Raw genomic sequence first — 13,531 nt, 5'->3', positions numbered from 1 at the left:
ATCAGAAGCATAGTCCAGAGAGAAATGTATATATATATATATATATATATATGCACGTATATGCCTCAGCTCATGTTCTTAGCATTAATACTCACTTCCAAGCACCCTGTCTATTTCCATAGCAAGTCAGCAAGTCCCCAAGAGCACTGTCACAGCTCCCAATGGGACTCAATGATTGCCCCTCCTTCCACCCCCATGCTTTGGCTGGTTTCCAAACACTTCAATCACTTCAATACCACAGAAACTAGCACTCTGGTGTCTACTTTTAGATGACTTTCAAAACCTCCTGGAAGAACTATGACCACTCAGTGACCCTTTTATGTTATTCCCATGAGAGGGCCATTGGGAGGAGGCATTATTACTGACCAAAGAGTAATAATACCCATGCCTCTCTTTCCCTGTCATCCTGAAATCTCTCTAAATCCTAATATCACATCTTGATATATTTCTGATCTCAACATAGGCACTTTCATCAATTTAGTTAATTGGCTTGGATTTGAATTTACTAATCCTCCACCTAATATGTTTCTAAGGATCCTGTGTTTAGGTGTCTTTTAGGTCACCTAATAAAGCACCCCCATTTCATAGGTGAGGAAAATGAAACCCACTATTAAACTATTTGCCCAAGGTCACACAAGTAATAACTTACTGGGGTGACATTTTGAATTGTGTCCCTTTATCCTAAAATCAGCAATCTTTCAGCTATATCACTCTGCTTCCCTTTCAAATTTTCCCATATATTTCTCAGTGTTGTGCTTGATAGAATGCCTAACTTGTAAGAGAACATCACCCTATTTATTGCATATTTTGTCTTCATGGCCTTGCCCCATATCCAGTACTTCAGAGAATCTATATGTAAAATTTGACATAGAGATGGTGGGAGCTAATAAGACATATCTATCTGTAGGAAGTATACTTTGCACAGGAAATTCATAAAATTAGTTTTAGGAAATGGAGATCATATTTTCCTCTATTCATTGAAGCACTGGACTTTACCCAACCCTCTCCATTCCCCTCACCTAAGTTCCCCTTTTAATCCCAAATAACACCTTATGGACTCCCATTGATCAAGTAAGGATCTAGTTAAATGGTTATGGGAGCACTGTGGTTAAATTATGAAGCACCAAAGAGGTCAATAGAAAGAAGCCAAGTCTGTCCTGAGGGCTGAATCATTTTCAAGGAGTTAATGCATACTATGTGGATGTCAGTATCAAAATGGCGAAAGAGCCAGCTTCACTACAGAGGCAGTGGAATATGTCAGAGTTACCGACCCAGGAGCAGATCTTAGATTCAAGTGCTTGCCCTGACATCTGCTATTATAAGCAAGACACAGCTTCTCCCAGTTTTCTCAGTAATAGTGAGATTGCTGTGAATAGTGTTTTGTCAATTCTAAAGTTCCATAAAAATATAATCTATTATGTTTGGTATTTATTATTTCTATTATAGCTACCAAGAAGAATGATTTTATGTAAAGGTAAAAATAGGGTCAGGAGCTAAGGAAGAGAGAATTTATCTTACATCCAAAAAAGGAAAACTATACAAAAGGCTAAGACAAGGAGATTATTCCATGATATTGTATGGAGATAATGAAACTAAGAGTGATTGTAGTCATTTTGTATATCGATCTCCAGGTGTTGTGGATGAGTTTTGGGTTTGTCAATTAAAGACTGAAATAGATGAAGACTGAGAATTTCTTTGAATAGTGAATGAATTTATGTACTTCTCTGAGATTTTAAAACTGCTCAGGATTTATTATAGAAGGCTACAAAGTGTACAGATTAAACTTTTCTCCTTCTAGAAAAACAGCAAGCACTTTGAGAGAGAGACAGAGAGACAGAGACAGAGGGAGAGAGCAAGAGAGAAGAAGAAGAAGAAGAAGAAGAAGAAGAAGAAGAAGAAGAAGAAGAAGAAGAAGAAAGAGAGGCATAAAGACTGGCTTGGTCCAGCCACATGGCATAGTGGCCCATGGTTCTCTAGCAAGGTCTAGGTTGGGAGCATGGAGACTAAGAAAGAGACAGAGCTATAGTCATCCTTGCAAGGTGGAGTTGGGTCAAGAAGACTCAGGAAGAGGTGATGCTTCTTCTTAAATGCAGTTCTGTAATGGGTTGGACAAAGGGTTATACTTGGAGAGTGGTGCAGTACCTGGCTCAGGTATGGTCCAGTAAGAAAACTATGTACTGGACCTTTCTGTACCAAGGTGCCTGATCTCTAAATGTCACTTCCTATCACACCAGCATAAGCTTGACACATCATTGGGCAAGTTCAGGTAGCTGGAACCCAGAAAATGGGAAAGGGGAAAGCTGGAGGAAAGGTGAAAAATCTAAAGTCAATCCCATTCTGGAATGGGAGTTTAACTGAACAACAGAATTCCCCAGATATGTACAACTAATATTTTTCCATCCACAAAATTTGTTTCCAGTCACATCTTCCCTGTATCACTGGTTCTTTTTACTTCCCTTTTCCTCAGTTCATTTAAGGGTTCTCATACTCTTCTGAATTCATTATACTAATTTCTTCTTATAAAACAATAATATTCCATTATCTTCCAATGACATGACTTTCCCCAATTGAGGGACAACTCCTTTGCTTCCAATTCTTTTCAATTCCCCAAAGTACTGTTATCCCTATTATTGTTAGTGATCTCTTTGGAGTACATATATATTTGCCCAACAATAGAATCTCTTTGTCAAAAGGTTTGGATATATAGTTACTTCATTTATGGAATTCCAAATTTTCATAGTTTTTGCATCATTTTACAGTCACTAACTGGGCATTAATGTACCTGTATTTCCACAACCTATGCCCATTTTTTTCATCTTTGAAAGCTTTTTGACTGAGATAAAAACTCAGAATCCTTTTGATGTGCATTTATCTGTCAGTGATGCCTTCCATATGGTTAACCACTGATTACTGTTCATTTCTTTGTCTTCTCTCTTGGAAGCAAAATCTTTCTGTATTTGGTAGGATTTGCCAGCACAGTTGCATCTGATATCCTTGGAAAAGTTCTGACCAACTCCATTTAATAATGACACAGTGGATGACTTTACCAGAAAGCTTTCAAAGTGCCTAACATTCTACTAAACAATCTTCTGATTTTAGGAAAGCAAATTTTTTTTAATGATTGGATCATATGAGTATAAATACATGAAACTAAAGACTACCCCTTCATATGCTGATGCTCACCTATTATCAATCTGGCAATAAGTAGCTAACCTGAGAAGAGCAATTAAAAAACACTTTTACCACAAAGATCTGTCCAAAGTATTTTGTTATACAATTTTGTTGAGTATAGTTGATATAAAACAAGTAATGCAAGCAATGCCAGACTTTAATAAAAATGCATAATGGCAGACTGAACAAGCCAATTGTGGAAACCAGGGAGTCTATTTTTCAGTCAATAGGCACATAATCTTAATCTATGAAAGAGGTTTGAGCTAACACCTAAATATATGAAAGAGAGAAAAAAAACATTGGCCTAGGAGTCAGGAAATAATGGAGGCTAGATCTATCTGTAATATTACTCACAATTTGACCTTGAGCAGAAAACTTAGGGCTACTGATACTGTTTGCTCATAAATGAAGTGAAGGTATTTAACTGATTGGATTCTAATGTCAATTTTAGCTTCAGTGTAAAAAGAGATTAATGTATATAGAGATTATTGCAGGTGAAGTTGTAAATAGAGCAGGGTTGTTCCAGGATACCAAAATTGAGAGAGAGAGTAAAAATCATCACATAGATTTTCCTTCAGAAAAGTAGAGAGTAAATGGAACATGAAATTTGGGCAAGGACATTAATCTGGACCTGAGTCCTTTGGATATTTCCCCTTATCAAGTTTCCCCACATGCTGGAAGAGGAGGAAGAAGGACAAAGAAGTTCCAGTTCTACAATCTGGGGAACTTATATTATTGTCAGCTTCCTCCTTCCCTCTCTCTCTGTCCTGTAAGGAACTTTCTACCTGGCTCCTCACCAAATTTCCATTTTCCCTCACTTAAGACTTTTCTCTCTCTCTCTCTCTCTCTCTCTCTCTCTCTCTCTCTCTCTCTCTCTCTCTCTCTCTCTCTCTCTCTCGACCTCAAAAAGTAGTCATCACTCCCCCAAGGAGAGTGCCTATTCTCCAGGAAAGTTTCCCTTTCATAGACTGTGGTTGAGTAGAAAGAGCTGGGGACTCAATACCCTGATTTGGACTTGATAATTCTCCATCTCTTTTCTAACTCTCAGACTTATCTCCCTAGGCCACTCTAATACTCAATTCTGCCTCCCACTCAACTCGATTTGTCAGAATTGCTTCTTGTATTGTTTTCATGACATGAATTGCAACGTTAATTTGAATGTGCATTTTGTGATCATTTCCATGAATGCCAGATTTGCTAGCTACACTTCTGGTATATAGTAGTTCCTAACAAGTGCTTGTTATTAGTTTCTTAAAGGTCTTGATATCCAGTGTAGTCATCATTAAATCATTTTTTTGAATTTCACTCATGCAGTAGCATGCTAATTGGGTGGGGGAATGAAAGTTTTAGGTTAGGGATACTTGCTCATTGTTCCTGAACTGAAAAAATAGCTTTCTATTCAGGGGATAGTCTCTTTGGTCTTAGCTGGTGCTGCTACTTAAAGGAAAATGGTGCCCCCCTCCTTAACTTGATTGACAATGAGCTTGGCTTAAGAAATTTGAGCAGAAATTGCAAACTGATTTTATATCTCAAGGAATAGCTTGTCTTTCTTGATCCCAATCCATGGAGAAGAGAGGTGAAATCTCAGTAAGGAGAGGCACATTCTATTTCCCTTTACCACTCAGTGAGATTATAAGAATAAAGAAGCAGTAAAACAGTTGTCACCTTTACAGAATCTAAGATTTATAAGATTTAGAGATAGAGGGGATAAAGGTGCATCTTAAGATCATTTGGACCAATGCCCTTAATTTTTATATGTAGAAACTAAAGTAACCAATTTTTGAACCAAAATGGATTTACTTTTCTTCCAAAAGGATTCACTAATTAAAACTAGAAATTGAAAGTGTTGCGATAAGATGGAGGGAGTAAGAAGGACAACTAAGGGAGGCAGAAAATATGATCTTAAAGATACAAAGGGATTTTGACTTTTGCCAGACTAGAAACGGGTGGAGAGTGACAGGTGAATGAGATTAGAACTCATTTTGAAGTGGATCATTTTATTCCCTCTCAGCCTGCTTCTTTCTCTCTTGTCCAGAAAATTCCTTCAAAGATAGGAGTTTGAGATCCATGAGAGGATTGGTTTTTTTTTCTGTAGCCTACTAGCTGCAAGTTCCTTTTTGCTGGGTCATTTTGAGTGTCTTTTACCTGAGAAGGTTGAGTGTGCAATTTTATACTGGTAGAATCCACTCCCATTTCTTTTGTTATAAAAGTCAGTATAAATAGACTTTAGGCTTTGTGATAGTGCTAAAATTCCCTTGCACAAAGAAGCTATTTGGTAGATCGGCATGTTCTTGTTTTTTTTCTTTCCCCTGAGCAATAACATCCCAGTAATAGTCAGTATATTTTAGTCTGATTCATCAATAAATCTTAAGCCCTTGTTTATGTTTATATAAATTGTGTGTGTGTGTGTGTGTGTGTGTGTGTGTGTGTGTGTGTGTGTTGGGGAAGAGGGGGCAGGTTGTAAAAAAAATGTCGAAAAAAGCAGAAATTTCAAATGCATCCTTTTCAGATCATGATGCAATAAAAATTAAATGTAATAAAAGGTCATGGAAAAATAAACTAAAAATTAATTGGAAACTAACATAATTTTAAAGAATGAATAGATCAAACAGAAAATTACAGCAATTTCATCCAAGACAATGACAATGATGAAACATCATACCAAAATTTATAGGATGTAGCCAAAGCAGTTATTAGGGGAAATTTTAAATCTTTAAATGCTAACATGGTAAAATAAAGAAAAGAAAGATCAATGAACTAGGCATGCAACTTAAAGAGCTAGGAAAAAAAAACAAATTAAAATCCCTAATTACTTATCAAATTAGAAATTCTGAAAATCAAAGGGGAAATTAATCAAATTGAAAGTAAGAAAGCTATTGAACTAATAAAACTAAGAGATGGTTTTATGGAAAAAACAATAAAACAGATAAGCCTTTGGTTAATCTGATTTAAAAATAGAGGAAGAGGAAAACCACATTATCAACATCAAAAATGAAAAGGGTGAACTTAACACCAATGAGGAGGTAATTAAAGTAATAATTCAGAGCTATTTTGCCTAACTGTATGCCAGCAAATCTGACAATATAAGTGAAATGGTTGAATATTTACAAAAAATATAAACTGCCCAGATTGACAGAAGAGGAAATAAAATACTTAATAGTCCCATTTCAGTAAAAGAAATCAAACTAGTCATCAATCAACTCTCTAAGGAAAAAAATCTTCAGGGCAGATGGATTTACAAACAAATTCTACCAAACATTTAAAGAATAATTAATTCAAATCCTATATAAATTATTTGAAAAAAAGAAATGTGTGGTCTATTAGGTGTAACCTGCCAAGATCATATTCAACCAGTATCTTGAGATGCTAATGCTAAGAAGATAATCCCACTGAAAGATGTCAGCTGATGTCTCACAGTTCAGTGAAACAATACAGATACAACCAGCAACCTGCAAACAGTCTTCATCACAACAGTCAGGGTGTTCCCAAAATCTTACTGCTGTCCTGAGTAGTTAAAGTTGAAAACTGTACTAAGCCTTTAGGGATATGGATAAAATTTATTACACTATCCTAAGATGATCCTTTTTGTCAAGTGTAACTGGGGAGAAAACAAAACCAAACAAAACCCACCATATGGTTGCATTTGACTGGCCTACTAAAATATGTGGATGCCCAAATTATTGCCAGATGCTTCCCCTGGCTCTCCACTGCTTCCATGTTTACCCAGGAGTGTGGCACAAAAGTATCTGCAGATGCTTTTAATGAAAATCATTTGCTGTATACTTGAGCATATATTTTCCATACCACAGAAGTAATCAAATGAAAGAGTTTGTTCGTGATGGAAGCTCCCTCCCGTCCCCATTATAAATAATGATGGCAATTCATTCATGGAGAGCTTAATGCCTACAAAGCATTATCAAACATTGTCCTATCTGATTCTCCTGAAAGCTCCAGGAGATGAGTATTATAAGCATCATTAGTTCTTTTTTAGTGTTGAACCATAACTGATGACCAAAAGGGTTTGTAGCTGTGATTGTATTTGTTGGTCCTTCATTTTTGAAGAGACCAGTGACATTACAAGATATATGAATTGGATTTAAGAGACAGAAGGTTTCATAAAGAATTAGTATTACTCTCTCTTTCTGAGTCATTGAAATCCAGTAGCAAAACAAAAGTCAGGATGACTGGTGATGGACTTGGATGAAATGCATAACTTTGGCATCTTCTGACCAGACACTACAGGCTTCACATTGCCTCCTTTAACCATTTTCGTGACTTCATGACTGTTAAAACAAATTGTTCTCATGATCCCATTCTGCTGGGGGGAGTCTTCAGTATTTGGAGTAGATATCTCCCTAACTCATCAACAGGATCAGGTAACTTCAACCTCATTTCGCTTGTCTGTCAAAACAGTTTTACTGAGATTTGGCCCCTTGCACATGCTACAGCTTCTTGGAGCTACAGGTGAGAGTAAAGTGAGAGGTAGACATCAAAGATGGATTAGCCCTGAAAAGGGTTCAGTAAGACCTCACACCACAGAAATGCTAGTCCTCTTTGAACCCTCAATATACTCCCCCAAAGGGATTTAGATCCTTGTCAAAAGTTAAAAAAAGACTGACCCTCAAAGTCAGAGCATTAGACTCAAGTTCAGTATTTTTCCTCATTATATCACAACCCCCCAATTATCTAACAATCAGCAGAACTGATAAAGTTTTAAAATAGAATTTAGTATTTCAAATTTATTTTTTTATGTTTCACTTCTCTGTAACTCCTTTTAAAATAATCCCATAGGAATCAGTCAGTTTAACTTTGTATAAGGTCTCTAGAACTCTTCTTGCTGTAACACTGAACAAGAAATATTAGGTCAGGAAAGAATAGGACTTGGAAGTCAGTTACCCAGGAAGACCCATAGAAATATTACATTCATATGCTATTCTTTTTTTTTGTCTGTTTTTTTTTTCACAAGGCAAACGGGGTTAAGTGGCTTGCCCAAGGCCACACAGCTAGGTAATTATTAAGTGTCTGAGACCAGATTTGAACCCAGGTAACTCCTGACTCCAGGGCAGGTGCTTTATCCACTACACCATCTAGTCACCCCATTCATATGCTATTCTTTAAACACCTACATTGTGTGAATAACCAGATGAAATTTTTTTGTTCAGTCATTTTCCAATTGATGAACATCCTCATCATTTCCAGTTTGGGGTTATCATAAGTAAATAACTTGTAGCTGTTTTGTACCTTTAGATCTGGTCTTCTTTGAGTTGTTGAAGCAATGATAGAAAAATTCTGAATTTGGAGTCTGGGAATCTGCGTATTAACCCTAGCTCTGTTATATACTTTGGGATGCCCTTAGACAAATCATTTAACTGCTCTAACCCTCAATTTTTTCATCAATAAAAATGAAAGGAGTAAGTCAGATGACCAGACCTAAATCCTATGACCATCTTTCTCTGAGAAAGTATGTGTCAGAAGTTTGGATAGTTAGTATAATCAGGTTAACACCATAAAACATGTAGCAAAGAAGTAATCTCCTAGGAAATGAATTAAAACAGAAGAAATATGTATAAGACTAAAAGTCAGAATTCAAAGTCGAACGTCCAAGAGTTTATTGTCAACAAGAGGGCTCATAGTGAGCAAGATTGGTGAGATCTGAGACTAAGGCAGAAGTCATCTGTACTGTTTTACATACTCTAGTGCATGTAGAGTCATTAGAGTTAGAAGGAACTAGATCCCTCCAGATAAATGTACCCTGAACTAATGCAAGTCCAAAAGTGCTAGGATCTCCAGAAAGTCTTATCTTGTCACCCTAGGACATTTGTGATTTCAGGACAGTTTTGTCTATAAATGGTCAAGCCTGGAAATCAAGTAAGATAGAGTCTTGATACTTGCTGTGTTTGGTAATTACAAAATTATTCTCTTGGTTCTTCTCACTACATTACTCACTTTTCTGAAAGTCTCCCTTTTATCATTTCTTGCAGCATACTGGTATTCCAATAATTCCTATACCATAATTTCTTTAGTCATTTTCCTTAGATTTCTTTTTTTATGACCATTTATTGTGCAAGACTTTTATTGCCTCATGATCTGAAAAGGAGGAATTTATGATTTTTGCCTTTTTGCATTTGATTTTTTATTGATTTTTATTTTTCCAAATACCTTATGAAAACTTTTTCAACATTCATCTATACGCATATGTTTATTTTTGATTTACAAAGTTTCCTTCCACTCTCCCTTTCCAACCCCCACACTCAGCAGCAATCTGGTAAACATTGTACATACATATTTTTGATAAACATGTTTACAGATTAGTCATTTTCATTATGAGGAATTAGGATTAAGAGATAACTTTTACAAAGAGTTCATTAGATTCTGAAAAGTTTTGTTTTGCTTTGTTTTGTTTTTCTTCCTCTGGATGAGGATAACATTGTCCATAGCTGGTCTAATATGTTTGACCTAGTTCTCTGAACTACTGAGAGAAGCTGCTTCCATCAAGGTTGATCATTCCACCATGTTGTTAATGTGCACATTGTTCTCTTAGTTCTGCTCCCTTTTTTCAGCATCAGATCCTGTAAGTCATTCTATGCTTCTCTAGAGTCCATAAATTTATGGTTTCTTATAGAACAATAATATTCCATAATATTCATATATTATAACTTGTTCAGCCATTCCCAAATTGTTGGGTATCCCCTCAATTTCCAACTCTTTGCTACTACCAAAAGAGCTGCCATGAATATTTTGGAACATATGGGACTTTTCCCATTTTTTTAGGATTTCTTCTGGATATAGGCCTAGAATTGGAATTTCTGGGTCAAAGGGAATGAACATTTTTATTGCTCTTTGTATAGTTCCATATTGCTTTCCACAATGCTTGGATCCATTCACAACTCTACCAGCAATGCATCAATGTCCCAATCTTCCCACAATTTCTCCAGCATTGATCATTCCCCCTTTTCTCTTCTTGGCCAATCTGATACATATGAGGTGATATCTTATTGTTGTTTTATTTAGATTTCCATTCTTCATAATAAGCAAAAGTCCTGCTATAACTATCTTAACATATATATATATATATATATATATATATATATATATATATATATATATTCCTTCTGCTTTCTCAAAATTTAGTGGAACATTTATCTAGTAATGATATCTCTGAGTCAACAGGTATGCAGAATTTAGTGAATGTTGGAGACATAGTTCCAAATTGCATTAACAGAATAATTAGATCAGTTCACTGATCTATCAAACATGGATTACTGTGTCTTAGATAAACTTGACTAATGTTATATGTCATATATAAAAGAAAACCAATTAGAGATGGATAGACATGCTGGATGAATTTGATAAGTATTGCTGATCCAGGCAAAGGGTCAAGTCCAGAGAAGCAAGGTGCTATGAAATCAGCATTGGCTCTGAAGGCAGGGAACCAGAACTCCCATCTTGTCTCTAATGCTTATTATCTGTGTGATCTTGCAAAAGTCAACCTGCATTTTCAGTCTCAGCTTCCTTCTCTATCAGATGAAGAGGTTGAATAGATGACCTCTGATGTAGCTTCTAGTTCACATTCTAGGTCTATGGTCTTAGGAAATTATGTTCTTAAAGAAAAGTCAGTCATATATGACAGATTGACGTACTCAGAGATCTAAAAGTCATATTTCTTAAGATTTATATGGATCTTTTATCATAATAATTCAGCAAGGAAAATGGGACAAGTATTACTTTCTCCATTGTAAAGCTGAGGAAACAAACTCAAAAAAGTTAAATGACTTGTTCAGAGTTGTACATCTAGTGTCAGAGCTAGATCAGACCTGAGGACCCAGGCCTCCTGATTCTCATTTCAACATCATCATCATCATCATCATCATCATCATCATCATCATCATCATCACCATCATCATCATTATCTCTCTCTCTCGTAGATACATTATTACTATATTTTGAGACCAACATTCTCCAGTACACTTTCCCTTTTTCCCCTTCCCATGACCATCCTCTAGGTTTCTTTTAAAACATCCAGCAAAAATAACAAACACATAAAAATATCTGACAATATATGCAGTTGCACACCTATAATTCTCTACCCTCTTAAAGAAATTGGAAGAGGTGCCATCTCATTACTCTTTTATTTTGAGAACAAGATTGGTCATTCACTATAATTTCCCAGCATCTGCTTTCAATTAAATTGTTGGTATTGTTCATTCTACTAATCCTTCTTGAATAGTGAAAGAAATACTAGGCTTGGACAGGGAGAGCTGAGTTCAAATCTTAAATCTGCTATTTACTTTGTGAAAGAAGCTTCTGTATGATTCTCAGTTTCCTTATATGAAAAAAATAAAGGGCTGAATAAAATTTTCTCTTGTCTTCATTCCAACTTAACTTTTCTGACTATGGTGCTTTGAACAACCCAGCAAATTATTATTTATTATCTGAATAAGTAACCAGTGGTATGCATGGTCACAATCTAGCCAAACCTTCTGTGATACAGTTTTTCAGACTGTCCCAAAGCAAGATTTTGAAGGAGATGAATTTTTTCCTTGAAACTCCAATCTTCCTGTTTATTCTTTCCCTCCCACTGATGTTCCCCATCCTTGACATCTACTGACCTCCTCATCTTTCCCTCCACCCAGTTATGCAAATCAACTTTCAGATGGCCTTGCTCATACTAAGTTGAAGATGAAGGATAAATTAATATGTCTGCTCTCTCAGGAACATTTACACTGTAATTTTTAAACTAATAGAACGTAGCTTTGATGATTGAATATGAGACATTAACCAGTGGATGAGGAAGGATTTGTGATGAGGTAGGGAATTGGGGCCTTTCCAATTTACCTTGAAATCCTATAGTCACCTGTTTTGCCTGTATACAAGGCTGCCTTGTATAAATTATTATTTATAACAGAATAAATTATTAATAAAATCTTTATTATTAATTTCAATTTAGGATTCAGACAGTGAGATGGCACAGGGAATAGAGTGCTAGAACTAAAGACAAGTTCAAATCTAACTTTAGACATTTCCTAACTGGGTGACTCTAGGCAAGTAACTTAAACCTCTGCTTGCTTCAGTTTCTTCACCTCTAAAATGGGAATAACACTAGCATCTACCTCCTAGAATTACTTTAAGGATAAAATTCTATATTCATAAAGGGCTTTGCAAATATTAAAGCTCTCTATAAATACCAACTATAATTATTCAAAAGTCTGATATACTATAGCTCTTGGTTGGCTCAACTATCTTCCTAGTTGCATGGTTAGCTACCAAAACAACAAACATATAAATAAACTGTAGTATTAATACTCCAATGGAAACCTATATATTTTTGTAGGAAAAATCCTTTGCTTATCTAAATAATATATATGATGATGCCACAAAGATGTCAGACATAGGGATAAATGTGAAATATTCATTATTAGCAACTATATGTTTTCTCTGAAGATTGACAAACAAAATGTAATAAGAAGAAAAATTCGGTAAACTTTTCTCTTTTGTGTAATTGGGGTTATCAGAGGCTAGATTTCCTCCCTTTAGGTAAAACTCCAAGACAAAAGTTACCAAACATTTTGTCATATATCTCTCTGTCAATATTATGAAAATAACAGTTCCTGTTTAATATTTAAATGAATATTTAAAATGCATAAAATAAAAATATAAGGAACCCAATTTTACTGAAATACAACTATAAAATATTTTATTATAAGTTCTAAACCCCTGTCCTAAGAAGAAGAAGGAGAACATCCAGATATGGGCACTTCATTTATATGACAACCCTTACAAGTCAACACTTCTTGTCATTGGGGTTTTCCATTTTGTATGAGTCTGGAGTTCTACCATACCAGGAAAAGAGTTTAGGAATTCTACCAAAACCACTCTCCCTGGAGAACACAAATTCTGAGATGAGAGGCAAACCCTGGCTACCCTACCAAGATAACTAAACATTCAGGGAGCCAGAAACACTTGTACAGTACTATTGGGAGCCTTGAAATTGGATATACCATGGCACATAGGATTATCTAAAATTATTCTTCATTCTTGGTATTCTTCCTTAATTCTTGTATTCTTGTATTCTTCCTTAATAGAAGCAGAAGTAGCCAATCTATCACCATGCTGCTATTATAACCCATACATCTAATGGACACTTCCTCCAGGTATAATTCCCTGCTTTATTAGCATTTCTTGGTCCTTCCCATTAATGATGCCCTAGGGCCAGGTTATCACAGTCCCACATCCCAACTTTCTCTCTTGTTATCAATGGTCACAAAGTTCTTGATTTTGTTTACTAGCTCAATTTGGTCTGATATGCAGTTACCAGATGATTAAAAAAAAAAAAGATGTTGAAAGGATCTCCAAATACCCT

The sequence above is a fragment of the Macrotis lagotis genome, chromosome 3 (assembly GCF_037893015.1).
Source record: "Macrotis lagotis isolate mMagLag1 chromosome 3, bilby.v1.9.chrom.fasta, whole genome shotgun sequence".
In the NCBI taxonomy this organism is placed as follows: domain Eukaryota; kingdom Metazoa; phylum Chordata; class Mammalia; order Peramelemorphia; family Peramelidae; genus Macrotis; species Macrotis lagotis.
Note: the sequence above shows the minus strand (reverse complement) of the source record.